The following is an 8,930-nucleotide window of genomic DNA, read 5'->3' as shown; positions in this document are numbered from 1 at the left end:
GATTCTTTACTGTCTAAGCCACTAGGGAAGAACTAAGGCCCACCCAAATAATCCAGGATAATTTTCTCATCATGAGATCCTTAATCACATCTTCAAAGTCTCTTTTACCATGGAAGGTAACACATTCTTGGGTTCTGGGGATTAGAAGATGGATGTTTTTGGGACCATCATTCTGTGGGCCGTGTCACCTTTAAGTCACAATCTGGGCCCTTATGTAGGAGCTTTCTCTTTCTGCTTTCTTTGTCAGTTCACATGCGTGCTAAGTTGCTTCAATTGTGTCCAACTTTTTTCGATCCCATGGGCCGTAGCCTGCCAGGCTCCTCTGTCCAACAGATTCTCCAGGCAAGAATACTGGAGTGGGTTGTCATTTCCTTCTCCAGGGGATCTTCTTGACCCAGGGATCAAACCCACACATCCTGCATTGGCAGGTGGGTTCTTTACCAACAGAGCCAACTGAAAAACTCTGGTACCAAACTGAGGAGACGCATGGGACGATCCCCTGGACGAGGGAATGGCTCCCCACTCCAGTATTCTTGACTGGGAAATCCCATGAGCAGAGGAGCCTGGTGGGCTAAAGGCCCTGGGGTTGCATGACTCGGACACGACTGAATCACCTTCACAGAGAGGCACTCATGTGACCAAGGAGGTACAAATGAGATGCACTTGTGCTGAAGTTGGATTTACAGTGAATCCCCCACAGAAACAGAGGTCTTGCATGTGGTTTTCCTCCTGACTTGGTTGGGAAACTGACAATTGGAAGAGCGTAGATGGAAAGTATGGCTGGTCTCTGGGGAGTGACTTGCTATGCTGGGTCCTTGTTTTGGGATAACGTCAGTAGCCTCTAGGTCATAGATGGTATAACTTGGGTTTTGTGCCTGGTCACTTAACTAACCTATAAACCTTTTCTTTGACTAATGTGAAGATTCTGAGAGCTATGTATTTTCCTGGACTAAATTCCTTTTCTGCTTAAGTAGCCAATTTGCCGTTGTTAGAAGTTAACAACCCTGAATAATGCAATTTATCACAATAAGGACCATCTAATGTGGTCCAAGCTAGAGCCACAGGCATGCATCAGTGTTTAAAAAGCAGCATGGTAGTGCCCTAATCAAGGAAATAAAGCATAAACACCTCATCTAAAACCCCCATCCTAATATTCTCTTGAATCTAAAAATAAAATCTTTACTTCTCAGTTCCTCAGCTGGATACTTCCCCTGTTCCAGATTAGTAGCTTATTCATGGTTTTATTAGTAATATGAAGATATTGACTTTTCTCTGCTCACTGAATAACAAATCAATTCTTTCTAATATAAGTTTCTTTCTCTCTCCTAAAACTGAAGTAGAACTGTTTGTATTTCTAAATTTCTAGACCTACCCTCTGGTTGTTTCTTTTAAAAATATTTTATTAAACGCCTTTATAGAGCAACATCCAGGCTCCAAATCTAGTGGCCAAGTAGACCCTATTATGCTGTGAGTACTGGCTGGGGCATGGCAGGTAGCTCTGGCTCCCCACCCTTCTCTTCGGAGTGGGGGGTGGTGGGCAGTATTTCCTCTTTGGGTTCCAGACTGTTCACGTGACCAGGCAGAGGCTTCTTGCATGCGTGCATGCTGAGTTGCTTCAGTCCTGTCCGACTGTTTGTGACCCTATGGACTGTAGCCCACCAGTCTTCTCTGTCCATGGGATTCTCCAGGCAAGAATACTGGAGTGGTTGCCATGCCCTCCTCCAGGATATCTTCTCAATCCAAGGATTGAACCTATGTCTCTTAGGTCTCCTGCATTGGCAGGCTGGTTCTTTACCACTAGCGCCACCTGGGAAGCCCTAGGGGCTTCTAAGGGCCAGTCTTATCAGTTGAGTCCTAAGGCAGCATGATCTTCACCTTAATGTCCAGCACAATCTGTCTGAGCAGCACACGGCACATGGTGGTGTCAACATCATAGTTAACAGGGTCCTCACTGCGGACCATCAGGCCATCCACAAACTTCATGGATTTAGCTCTCTGTCCTTGGAGTTTCCCAGACACCACGACTTCACAGTCCTTGACTACTCTCTGTGATGAACCACAGCATGCAAGAGCAGGCCCTAGCACTGTAAGGCCTCCTGGGAGTTTGTAACGCAGACACTATGCCTGGGCAAGGATAGCCAGACCTCTTGTGGCCACCTTTCCAGCATAAAGTTCTACACTGCCCTCAGAGAAGCCAAATCTCTTCTGAACCATGGAGAACATTCTGTATCCTGGTGGCCAAGACAATGATTTCTGTCCTGGTTGATGTAACTTGGACTTCAACCCCAGAGTACCCATCTTCAGCCAGCTCTCACATGAGAAACTCTTCAGTTCAGCTTTGAAGATGCCATCAGTGACAAACTTCCTCTTCTTGGAAATCTGCACCACCATCTTGCCTTCATACTCTGCTGAAAGGAAAGTACCCTCTGGTTCTTAATTTAGCTGATTTTTCTTTGGAGGCTCAAAGCTGGCAGTTTTGACAGTTTACTCCCAAATTCTTGGAGGTACCTGGCTTGTGTACTTCCATTTTCTTTTTAGATGTTTTTCTTTGTTAACAGCTTTCTCCTCTTATTTATTCACATCTATAGAATACAGTGAATGAAAGTCACTTGGTTGTGTCCGACTCTTTGTGACACCATGGACTGTACAGGCCGTGGAATTCTCCAGGCCAGAATACTGGAGTGGGTAGCTTTTCCCTTCTCCAGGGGATCTTCACAATCCAGGGATTGAACCCAGTCTCCTGCATTGCAGATTAATTCTTTACCAGCTGAGCCACCAGGGAAGCCCCTATAGAATCAGTTCAGTTCAGTTCAGTTCAGTTGCTCTTTCGTGTCCGACTCTTTGTGATCCCATGAATCGCAGCATGCCAGGCCTCCCTGTCCATCACCAACTTGTGGAGTTCACTCAAACTCACGTCCATTGAGTCGGTGATGCCATCCAGCCATCTCATCCGCTGTCGTCCCCTTTTCCTCCTGCCCCCAATCCCTCCCAGCATCAGAGTCTTTTCCAATGAGTCAACACTTCGCATGAGGTGGCCATAGTACTGGAGTTTCAGCTTTAGCATCATTCCTTCCAAAGAACACCTAGGGCTATAGCATCATTCCTTCCAAAGAACACCTAGGGCTGTTCTCCTTTAGAATGGACTCTTTGGATCTCCTTGCAGTCCAAGGGACTCTCAAGAGTCTTCTCCAGCACCACAGTTCAAAAGCATCAATTCTTCAGCGCTCAGCTTTCTTCACAGTCCAACTCTCACATCCATACATGACCACTGGAAAAACCATAGCCTTGACTAGACGGACCTTTGTTGGCAAAGTAATGTCTCTGCTTTTGAATATGCTATCTAGGTTGGTCATAACTTTCCTCCCAAGGAGTAAGCGTCTTTTAATTTCATGGCTGCAGTCACCATCTGCAGTGATTTTGGAGCCCCCAAAAGTAAAGTTTGGCACTGTTTCCACTGTTTCCCCATCTATTTCCCATGAAGTGATGGGACCGGATGCCATGATCTTTGTTTTCTGAATGTTGAGCTTTAAGCCAACTTTTTAACTCTCTTCTTTCACCTTCATCAAGAGGCTTTTTAGTTCCTCTTCACTTTCTGCCATAAGTGTGGTGTCATCTGCATATCTGAGGTTATTGATATTTCTCCCGGCAATCTTGATTCCAGCTTGTGCTTCTTCCAGCCCAGGGTTTCTCATGATGTACTCTGCATATAAGTTAAATAAGCAGGGTGACAATATACAGCCTTGACGTACTCCTTTTCCTATTTGGAACCAGTCTGTTGTTCCATGTCCAGTTCTAACTGTTGCTTCCTGATCTGAATAGAGTTGACTATATAATAGAATTAACCATGCATTCAGAAAATAATTTCTTGGATCATGATAAGAGACTGAAGGTTTCTGGTTCAAGAAGGCAAAGTAGGAGGAGCATGACCTTGCCTCCTTCCATGAATGCACCAAATCAACTGCTATGCTTGGAACAATTTCCTCTTGGGGTGGAGTGGCGGGGGGAAGGTAGTAAGATATTGAGTATTGGTATCACTTCACAAGTCTGTATCTAGTAGACAATAATGGATAAAAAAATAAGCAAATATTGAGACTACTAATCAAGGTAGTTGAGGTGAAGGAAGCTATCTTCTACTTGTGTAGAAATTTGGATGGCATTCTGCAACATTTTGGCAAGTTTTAGAGGTGTAAAGCTTAGCTAAAAACAGCTTTCAGGCTCCAGTTATTAATAGGCTCATCTTTAGTGAACTGAAATAATAGTTTTCACATGTAAGACCAAGGTCCCCTAGCAGTTCTTCTTGCTGAATTTTTCCCAAGCCCTTGAACTCTGCAATTACTAAGGCTTAAGGTGGTGTATGACAGTTTGATAAGTAGGACACTAACGTACGACTGTGATCAAATCATAGCCCTTCCACACTGAAGGTAGTGTGAAAAATACCCTTTCTTTGATCTCTTTCAAGTGAAACTAATGAGTGTTTATTTATCAGACACTGACAACATGCCCGACATTGTCATAGGTCTTACCAGAAATAAAAGAAAAAAGTCCCAAGGTCTTGCCTTCTCAGGAATTTAAAATTTAATTGGAGAAGGAACATTTTTTATTTAAGGAAAACTAAGAAATAAAATGGGCTTCCTTAGTGGCTCAGACTGTAAAAAATTCACCTGCAATGCAGGAGACATGGGTTCAGTCTCTGGGTTGGGAAGATCTCCTGGAGAGGTGAATGGCTACCCACTCCAGTGTTCTTGCCTGGAGAATTCCATGGACAGAGGAGCCTGATGGGCTACGGTCCACGGGGTCACAAAGAGTCAGACATGACTAACCAATCACACTAGCACACAAAGAGTAAAATATGACCATATGTGGAATTGAATGCAAAACTGAGGGCTACAGACTGTGTCTTATGTAACTTAGGACTTTAGACAAAGGACAGAGGAATGATGACTAGAGGGAGCCATTTGAGAGGGCTTTCTTGGGAATGGTTATGATGTAGGCTTCTTCTCCCACAATTAGAATATGAATTAAATAATATACATGTGAATTAAATGCATGTTTAATAGAATATGAATTAAAGAAGGCTAGCACTTTCAGGATAAGAAGTAGTCCAATTGGATTAAATCAAGAAAAATAAAAACCGCTTAAGGTATTTCCAGCAGAGCGGTATTTACTATGGGGAACTAGGTTTCAACATTATTGGAGGGAATTCACTGGTGGTCCAGTGGCTAAGGCCCCACGTTCCCAAGGCAGGGGGCTCAGGTTCGATACCTGGTTGGGAAACTAGATCCTATATGCTGCAGCCAAGACCCGGTGCAGCCAAATAAATAATTTTTTAAAGAAAGCTTAAAATAGTTATTGGAAAGGTTGGGGGAACAGAAAAGGAAGTGATGTTCTCAGACATAAGCAACTACAGGGAAATGCAGCCAGATGTGCAGCCCTGAATCCCTCCCTCTCAAGCATGCTGTGACGGTCTGTTACTTCACTCTAGCCCAGGTGAAGTGCAGGTGCCAGGGAGCTTCATAGCTATTGTGATGGCCTGAGGAAGAAAGGTTCCTACTCTTCTTCAACCCTCTAATCTCATGAGACAGCCTCTTGTTGGCAGAACCTTGACTGAACCAGATAGCAAAGGAGTCTGAAATGCAGCCTCTGGTCTTCCAGCCCCTGCTAAGCACCAACAACAGACACTGCCTGGTGAGATGTGGCGTAGTTTACGCAAGTGCTATTTTAGAAAGATTTCCCTGGTAGAAATTGAGGTCCCAGGTCCCCACTGATGCTCCTCCCTGCCCCCTCCCAACCCTACTCTGCATGCTAAGTTGCTTCAGTCGTGTCAGACTATTTGTGATCCTATGGACTGTAGCCCTCCAGGTGCCCCTGTCCATGGGGATTCTCCAGGCAAGTGGATTGCCATTTCCCACTCCAGGGGATCTTCCCGATCCAAAGATCAAACTCGCATCTCCTGCATTGGCGGGCAGGTTCTTTACCACTAGCACCACCTGGGAAGCCCAACCCATACTCTATCCCCTTTCAATTGTCTTTGGGTTTTTTTTTTTTCCCCTCTTGTTATTTTCTATCATATTAACATTGCATACTTGTTTTTATGTCTTAGTTTTATCTCCTTAACTGGATTTTTAAAGTCTGGGAGCACAACTTTATTAACAAATAGCAATTTACTGTACAAGAAACAAAATACCCTTTGCAATGTTGATGGCAGAGCAGGATCTAAGAAGGTTATGGTCTAGGGGAGGAAGCTGAGGATAAAGAAATAAATGGATATTTAATATTACAAGGTGATAAGTCCTATGAGGAAAAAGTAGGGTTAAATAATAGGTAAGGACAGTGGTGGGGGTGGGGAGAGGCTATTTTAAATGTGGTAGCCAGGGCAGGGTTTTCTAAGAGGACCTGTAGGATATGAGAGGGGGAGCCAGGTACATATCTAGGGAGAGAGGTTTCCAGGCAGAAAAAATAGCAAAGGTAGAGTTGAGCCTGGCTGGAGGGAAGCCAAGGCATCCAGTGATGCTCTGAGGAAAAGAGCACAGGAAGGTGGTTAGAAAGAAGATCAGAGTGGGGGCAGGGACGGGAAACGATGTGTCAGACAGACACGTCGTTTTTGTATTCTTCACAGAGTTGCTTTCAATTGGGAAGACAACATTTAACCTCAGTTTTCAAATCCAACACCCACCTCTCCAACATTATCTTTTTCCCTTTTGAATTTTATTTTTCCTTCTTCTCTCTGATGCAGGTCTGTAACTATATTTATTTTTCCTTTTATTAAATTGCAAGGACCACTTGCTAGAATGAGGTATACTTGGGTTATTCCTGTGCATATGTTGCCTTAGCAACAAGGCAAATCTTACCCATTTCAGCTAAAGCTTATCAATAAAGCAGTCTCATAAGAGCCTAGTGTTCACATCATTACACGTCTGTTATGCTTTTTCCTCTGTCCCTTAACCATGGCAATTCTCAGATTAATTAAGCAAATGCAGATTGACTGAATGGCTCCACAGACGCAGTCACTCAAAAACAGTAATACTAGAATGATCGTTAAAAATCACAGTGGACAACCCCAACTTACCATATTGTTTTTGTTTCCTAGCTCCGCCACGGCAAATTCTTATCCCTTCCAGGCAGAAGCTTGAGGGTTCCATGTTGAACATCTGTCATCTATTTAGACTGGCCAGTATCCATTACTTAGAAACCTCAGGCAACAATAAAGCAGTGTTTAGGAGGAGGAAGAGTTATCCAGTCTTGCCAACTGCCGTTTAAGAATGAACAGGTATGAGAGTCCCTGAAAGTAAAAATAAAGTAAGAGAAATGCATCTCAAAATTTTCATGTTAAAACTTAAGTTACCTCAACCCCCTGAAATAAATGATTTAATTTATGGTAAAAATAAGCAGATGAACTGAAACTTTTTTGTTATAATAAGTTGTGCCTCTTGTTTAAAATATTTGTGAAAAATTTTAGGAAGATTTGTCTTAGCTTAGAGGAATAGTACATAGTACATGTATCTTTCTCTCTGAAAAAGCAAAGAAAGTGAACGTGTTAGTCATTCAGTCATGTCCCATTCTTTGCGACTCCATGGACTATATAGCCTGCCAGACTTCTCTGTCCATGGAGTTCTCCAGTCAAGAGTACTGGAGTGGATAGCCATTCCCTTTTCCAGGATATCTTCCCAGCTCAGGGATTGAACCTGGGTCTTCTGCATTGTGGGTGGATTCTTTACTATCTGAGCCACCAGGGAAACCCATTTATTTATCTATCTAGCATCAATTTATCTATTGACTGATTGACTGGAATTAAAGGCCAGACTGGTAGACTGGAACTTCAGGTGAGAGCTGATGTTTCAGTGTTTAGTCTACACTCCTCAGGACAGCAGGTCAGAAGCAGGAAGAATTTCTATGTTACAGTTTTGGGAGAATTTCTTCTTCTACAAGAAACCTGTAAATGATTGAATATATTGTTGTTGTTGAGCCACTAAGTCGTGTCTGACTATTTGGAACCCCATGGACTGCAGCACGCCAGGCTTCCCTGTCTTCCGCTGTCTCCCAGAGTTTGCTCAAACTTATGTCCATTGAACTGGTGATGCCATCCAACCATCTTATCCTCTGTCACCCACTTCTCCTCCTGTCCTCAAACTTCCTCAGCATCAGAGTATTTTCCAATGAGTCAGCTCTTTGCATCAGGTGGCCACAGTATTGGAGCTCCAGCTTCAGCATCAGTCCTTCCAATGAATATTCAGGGCTAAATAACTTTAGGATTGACTGGCTTGATCTCCTTGATGTCCAAGGGACAATCAAGTCTTCTACTGCACCACAATTCAAAAGCATTGATTCTTTGGCCCTTAAACTTTTTTACGGTACAGCTCTTGCATCCATATGTAACTGCTAGAAAAGCCACAGCTTTGACTATATGAACCTTTGTCAGCAAAATGATGTCTCTGCTTTTTAATACCTTGTCTAGGTTTGTCATACTTTTCTCCCAACGAGCAACAGGCTTTGAATTTAGTGGCTGTAGTCACCATCTGCAGTGATTTTGGAACCCAAGAAAATAAAATCTGCCACTGTTTCCACTTTGATTTTGACCCATCACATTATGAAGAATAATCTGCTTACTCAAAGCTTTTTGATTTAAATGTCAATCACATCCTCAAATACTTTCAAAACATCTAGACTAGTGTTTGATCAAAGAATTCAGCACTGGAGCCTAGCCAAGTTGACATATAAGATTAATTATCAAAAAGCTCAAAATAAGAGATTTGAGGTTGATTGTTCTAGTTTCCTAAAGGTAAATTCATTCTTAAAATACGAGGGAGGGAATAAAAAAGAAGTGAAACTAAGAAGTAAAAGAAACATGGCAGATAGAATAAAAGTGATTATAATTATTCTAGCAACTTCCTTATCCTTCATTTCTTTCTCATTTCCTTAATTATAATACTTCT

General features: G+C 42.8%; 1 pseudogene; it reads right to left on the bottom strand.

Moving 5' to 3' along the window:
• Nucleotides 1-1,460: 1,460 nt before the first annotated feature.
• Nucleotides 1,461-2,391, bottom strand: LOC139178066 (small ribosomal subunit protein uS3-like; annotated as a pseudogene).
• Between the last annotated feature and the right edge of the window lie 6,539 nt (nt 2,392-8,930).

This window comes from Bos indicus, chromosome 20 (assembly GCF_029378745.1).
Source record: "Bos indicus isolate NIAB-ARS_2022 breed Sahiwal x Tharparkar chromosome 20, NIAB-ARS_B.indTharparkar_mat_pri_1.0, whole genome shotgun sequence".
Classification (NCBI taxonomy): Eukaryota; Metazoa; Chordata; class Mammalia; order Artiodactyla; family Bovidae; genus Bos; species Bos indicus.
The sequence above is the reverse complement of the archived record's forward strand: the minus strand, read 5'-3'. Positions and strand labels throughout refer to the sequence as shown.